This window comes from Pteropus medius, unplaced genomic scaffold (genome assembly GCF_902729225.1).
Source record: "Pteropus medius unplaced genomic scaffold, Ma_sr-lr_union100, whole genome shotgun sequence".
Lineage (NCBI taxonomy): Eukaryota > Metazoa > Chordata > Mammalia > Chiroptera > Pteropodidae > Pteropus > Pteropus medius.
The window spans coordinates 540,604-547,103 of record NW_024343105.1 but is presented as its reverse complement, the minus strand read 5'-3'; positions in this window follow the sequence as shown (position 1 = coordinate 547,103).

Below are 6,500 nucleotides of genomic sequence, written 5' to 3'. Positions count from 1 at the left end.
GGGCGAGGCCGCCACCGCCCCCCGCGGCCCACGCGCGTCCATACGCGCCGCCAGCTGTCCGTGCGCGTCCCCGTCGTGCGCGCGCTGCTTGGGGCCGCAGAGGAGTGAGAATGCACGGCTGAGGGACCTAGGGACTTTATCTCCTGGTCGCCTGTGCGGGGTTCCGCGCCCAGGCCTTGCGCTTGCCTACCTCCCCGTGAAAACAAATTACATCCCAGGAAATTAGAGACGTGGAGACGTGAGGCCAGACCACGTCCCATCAGGTCTCCAGCCCGAACACAGGTTTAGTGTTTGAGAAAGGAAAAAAAAATTTTTTTTAACTGAAAAGTGAGGTACCTCCGAGCATTTCTAATCAGCCTACCTAGCAAAAGTGGGGCCTTCTGTTCTTTACAGACCCCCCCATTGGCTGGCAGCTTGACAACTTTTTTGTCAAGGTAAACTTGACTCATAAACAACTGCGAATAAACTGAGAAAGGCCAGAACAGTGTACAGCCCTGTGGTGTAGTACCTTTAAAAAAATTAATTTTTCAGTGACAGTTGACATACAATATTAGTTTCAGATTTGTAAGGTGAATGGATGAAGAAGTACAAATCACCAATTGTAACTTCTCAACGTGCACATATGGATAATATAGCAGAATCTGAGGCTGGTACAGAAGTTAGTTCCAAAGGTGTTGAGATTTTATTGCCCTGGAAAAGATAAATTGGTTCTGATCTAACCTACATGTTTGTTAAGTACCTAACTATATGTGTGCGCATAAGATTTTTGTCAAGGCTTCAAGGAAGCAGTTTTTTTGTTGTTGTTCCCTCCTTAATGAGTTAAATATAATATCAATGGGGCTTACCCTTTCAGAATTTCACTTTAGCCTGGTTATAAACCATTGTGGCTTCAAGTAGGAAGATGTTTTACTTGGCCTTTTGGTCACTCATTCAGATATTTAGCCCTTTGGGTGCTCTGGTCAACATGAAGCATTTGCTTTTTCCTTGAGGATTCGAATGGATGCACAAACGTGGGAGAAGCACAATAAGTAAATGTGGAGCTTAGATGTGACATAGAATATTATATAGGATTTCAGGGTCTGCGCTTGAGAATTAGATCTCATGGGACCAAATCCTTATTCCACATCTAACATATGACCCTGTCAAGTTCTTTTGTCTTTCTGTGCCCGTTTCCTTATCTATAAAATGGGGATATCATGTAGTATTTATCTCAGTCTGATATTGAATAATAATGGAAATAACTGCATTTAAAGTATATAGCACTGTTGTCCCCCAGTGGTAAACCTTACAACATAAGCTACTTTCATTCTCATTTATTATATAGCATTCTCAAGAGGCTGTTCAAATATTAAAAGATATAGTTGTTTCTAGGAGCTTACTCATTGATAACTAAGGTAACAGTATTTTTCTTGTTTGTTTTTTCCCAAATTATTCCACTTCCTCTTTTTGTCTATAAATGGACTTTTGGAAAGTATTAGTATTTACTTTTCATAACAGAAGGATAGATTCTAAAGTAACAGTTCTCAAATTGTGATCTGTGGACCCTCGGAGGTCTCCCGGATTCTTTGAGAGATTACAATGTCAAAACTGTTTTCATATTAATACTAGGACATTAATTGTCTTCACTAATCAGACATTTGCTCTGATGGTGCAAAAGTAATACTGGGTAAAACTGATGACAGCATAAATCCTGGTAGTGGAACAAAATTGACTCGGTGGTCATTGCATTTGTCACCACCATGCACTTGTGATAAAAACATAGAAACGCAAAGTGTCACTGAAGACTGTCCCTTTGAAATGGGAACTGGCAGTGCACATAAACACTCCTGCTGCAAACAGAAGTATAATAGTTGTCTGGAGGCAAAGTTTGGGGCTACAGTGGTTTGCAATGCAAAACAACTAATTGCTTTTTATTTTTTTAATGGATCATTTTTACTTAAAAGAAAAACTGACAAACTATGGTTCCACCGACTTAGGTATTTGGTAGATGTTTTCTCCAAAATGAATGAAATGAGACTGTCACTTCGAAAAAACAACTGATAGTATTTATTGTCAATGGTAAAATTCAGGCTTTCAAGTGAAAATTTAACTTTTTGGAAGACCTATGTTTGCCACTATGAGTTTGACAGCATCCCACTACTTAATTTTTCTGATGAAATCAGTGGTGATTTAACAACCATTTTTTTAAAATATGGTATACTGATAGATCAATGATGGCAAAATAAGAAACAAATATATTTAGCCTTTCCCAGGTTCTTGGCACAGAGCTCCTAAAACCGTTGTAATTTACCAAGTGATAGAGTGATAGGGCCATCTTTTGTTCTAATACTTGACCTTTGTTCCTGGTTCCTGACAAAAAACTCCTAATCCCTTAGAATTTCCTGGTGACAGGAGTGTCTTGTGTCTGATGAGGCAACTCTAGATGGTCCCTTGTAGAGCTTCAGGTGGAGAGACCAAATCTTGATTAGAAGCCTGGAATTTTCAGCTCTACTTCTGTAAACCTCTGGGGAGGAGAGGAGCTGGAGATTGAGTTAATAATTGATCGTGCCTATGTGATGAAACCTCCATAAAAATGTCTAAACGACAGGGTTTGGAGAGCTTCCAGGTTGGTAAGCACATTGAGAGGCTTAAAATATGTTATTTATGGTAACATATAAGGGGAATATTATCATTTTTAAATGAATTAATAAATGTTTTAAATTTCTCAGTTTTAATTACTAATACTGTAAGTACAGATAGATACAATCCAGATTAACAAAATCTCTTTGGGTTCCTCAACCATTTTTAAGAGTGTAAGTGAATCCTCAGACCAAAACATTTGAGAACTGCTGTTCTAGAAGAAACCCAAAGTCTTAATGGTAAGAGAAAAATATACCAGATTCTTTTACCCTCCACAATGTCCAAGTGTGTATCTTTAAAGGCAAGGCTGGAGGTGCCTGGGCTGGAGGTGATATTCGGGAAAGACAGAAGTTAACCACCTATCAAAAACAATTGCCACCTGTTTGAACCAAATCAGTGGAATAATCAGAGATCTATCTAGAGAATTTGAGATGCCTCTTATAGGAGGTGCAAGTTGTATGGAGAACTATCATCCTGCAAGAGTAGGAATTTGCCAGTTCCTCTGAGCATTCTGTCATATTAAGATTTTATACTTTTTTCTCCAGTTCTTTATTTTCAGTGGAGCACAAATGCACTTGGGGTCCTTTAGTGTCAGTGCTAGAAATGACATTGCTTTCCTTCTTGCCTCTTTTCCAGCTCTGAGCTGTGCCACAGAGAGGCTTCCACCATATCACCCTGCCTTTTCCTGAATTCTCAACTCAGTATGCACAGTGGATACCAGCTACCCACAGTTTTCTTTTAAAAAATGTGTTTGGAAGTTATTTCTCAACTACACCAGACAGTAAAGGTAACGGTAAATTGCATATAGTCAGTGTATTTCTCAGTTCCTTTTCCTGAGCCCACTGAAAAATTGCACTTGGCACCCATGGTAGGTGTATAAGGAAACACTTACCAGAGCTAAAATGACATTTTGTCCAGGTTAAGGCTTTAGGAGAGCTGTAGTGGCCGCAACCAGGCATCTCTATGTAGTTCTAGAACTGTGAAATGTTCAGTTAATTAGAGTAGACGGGTTGTTGGAGGCAAGGATTATACAAACCCATACAAGTTGATTTCCCTTAGATGGCCGTGCAATTCAAAGTTTTTTTTTGTTTGTGTTTTACCAGGACATGGCTGCATGAAACAGGCTGGATTCCATGTTCTGGCCCTTAGAAAACCTCTAATGAGTTTGTTAGGGTCTCTGTTAGGGGGCTATTTTGTTAATAATTTCTCCAAAATTTGCTAAAATACGACGCGGCTTTACATTTAGAAAAATTCATCAAGATGATTTATTTCATATTTTAAGTCAGAGCATTTTTAAGACCTACATTTTGAATTGTTGGAAATATACTTTAAAGACTAACCAAGGTGAAATAATTCAAAGAGGTGTTGAACTCTTGAAATGGGAAGAGATCACAGACCCCGCTCCCCCACCCCCATATCAGGTTAAACTATATTCCCAATATAGTTGGCTAAAGATAGAAAATTATATTGGAAGTAAGATAACCACAGAGTAGGTTTGGGCCATGTGACTGGATTCTGGCCAATGAGATGTACACAGAAGCGATCTAAGCCATCTATAAGGCTCACCCTTATGAGCCTGCCATGTGATCCTGCGTTTTCTTCCCTTGCCATTATCATGTATTCTAGAAAGCAGATGGAAGCAGCTGTGATCCCTGAGTCACCATTGATGTGAGTCATAAGTTGTAGTCAAAGTTGCAGTTCTTGCATAGAATAAGATGAGCAAGAAATCAGGATTCGTTGTGTTAAGCCAAGGATAGTCCAGGGTATATGTCGTATACAGCACAGCCTATCCTAATACAATATTCCAGTTTAGTGATAAGAACACTGGACTCAAAGTCAGGAGTCTTAGATTCTATGAGGTTGAACTATAAGAAATTGCTAATAATCAGTAGTTTTTGATGTTCTAGAATAAATGGCAATTCACATCATTCACCCTTACAGTTCCACCTCTGTGACCAGCTAGATATGTGACATTGAATAATCCACTAATCCCCTTTCAATCTAATTTTTCTCATCTATAAAAATCATACCTAATAGACCTCTATAAAACACTCCACTCAAGAAGAGCAGAATATACATTATTCTCAAGGGTACATAACATTCTCCGGGATATATATGCTTTATGCTAAGCTGTAAAACAAACTTCAATAAATTTAAAAGGCTTGAAATTATACAAAGTATGTTCTCTAACCATAATGGGATTAAATTAGAAATCAATAACAGCAGGAAATTTGGGAAATACACAGAATTAAACAACATACTCCTAAATAACAAATGGGTCAAAGAAGAAATCACAAGAAATTAGAAAATATTTTTAAATAAATGAAAATGAAAACACAATATACCCAAACATATAGAATACACTGCAAGTTGTGCTCAGAAATTTATAGCTACAAATAAGAACATTAAAAAAGGAAAAGATCTCAAATTGAACTTTACCTTTCAACCTTAGGAAACTAAAAAAAAGGAAGAACAAACTAAACCCAAAGCAAGAAAAAAGGAAGTAATAAATATTAGACAGTAAATAAATAAAAGAGAAAATCGAAAAACAATAGAGAAAATAACAAAACAAAAACTGGTTCTTTGTAAAGCTCAACAAAATTGACAGACCTTTTTCTAGACTGACCAAGAAAAAAAAGAGGAATTAAATTACTAAAACAGGGAATGGAAGGGCTAATGTTACTACCAAACCTATAGAAATAAAAAAGATTATAAATGAATACTATGAACAATTATATGCCAACAAGTTAGAGATAACCTAATGGAATGGACAAACTCCCTAGAGAGACATAGACTAGCTAAAAGCAACTCAAGAAAAAAACAGAAAATATGAGTACATTAGCGAGAAATTGAATTAGTATTTTTAAAACTTCCTGCAAAGAAAAGACCTGGCCCAGGCGACCTAACTGTTGAATTCTACATTTAAAGAAGAATTAGTCCCAATCCTTCACAAACTTTTCCAAAAGCTGGAATAGGATAGGATACAACTCAACACATTCTATGAAGCCAATATTACCTTGATCCTAAAACTAGACAGACTTCACAAGAAAAGTATAGACCAATATCTCTTATGACTATGGACACAAAAACCCTCAACAAAATACAAGGAAACTGAATCCAGCAACATATATAAAGGCTAATACACTATGACCAAGTGGAATGTATCCCAAGAATGCAAGGTTGTTTTAACATCTGAAAATAGAATCATATCGATAGAATAAAGGACAGACAAATCACAGACTAAATAGCAGAAAAAGCGTTTGACAAAATTTATTTTCCCTTAATGATAAACGCGTGTGACAAACTAGGAATAGGAGGGAACTTTCTCAACCTGATAAATGGCATCTACAAAGCTCCACAGAAACAACATACTTAATGGCGAAAGACTGAAAGTTTCTCCATCCCACCCCACCCCAGCCCAGATCAGAAACAAGACAAAGATGTCCATTTTTATCACTTTTATTTAACATATTACTGGAGGTTCTAAGTAGGATATTTAGGCAAGAAAAATTGATATATTGTCAAAATTTATGACAGAGACCTTAACCTAGTCAGGAATTAGGAGGGCCTGTGGGAGGAGCTCTCGCACCGTGTGTCAGTCACAAAATCCCAAAGGAAGATCTCTTTACGTATACAACAAGGCTCTATGATTATAACCGCCATCTCCTTAACTTCATCCCCTCTTTAAAAAAGGGATTCCGGCTTCCTCTTGCTCTCTTGCTCTTTTTGCACATGGCTCACCATGGCTGCATGTACTGGATTGCAATCCTTCCTTTTTCCCTAATAATTTTTTTGGTGATGGAATACCTAGCCGTGTTTTGTTAATGATTGACAGTATCCATATTACAAAGGAAGAAGTAAAACTACCTCTATTTTCAGAT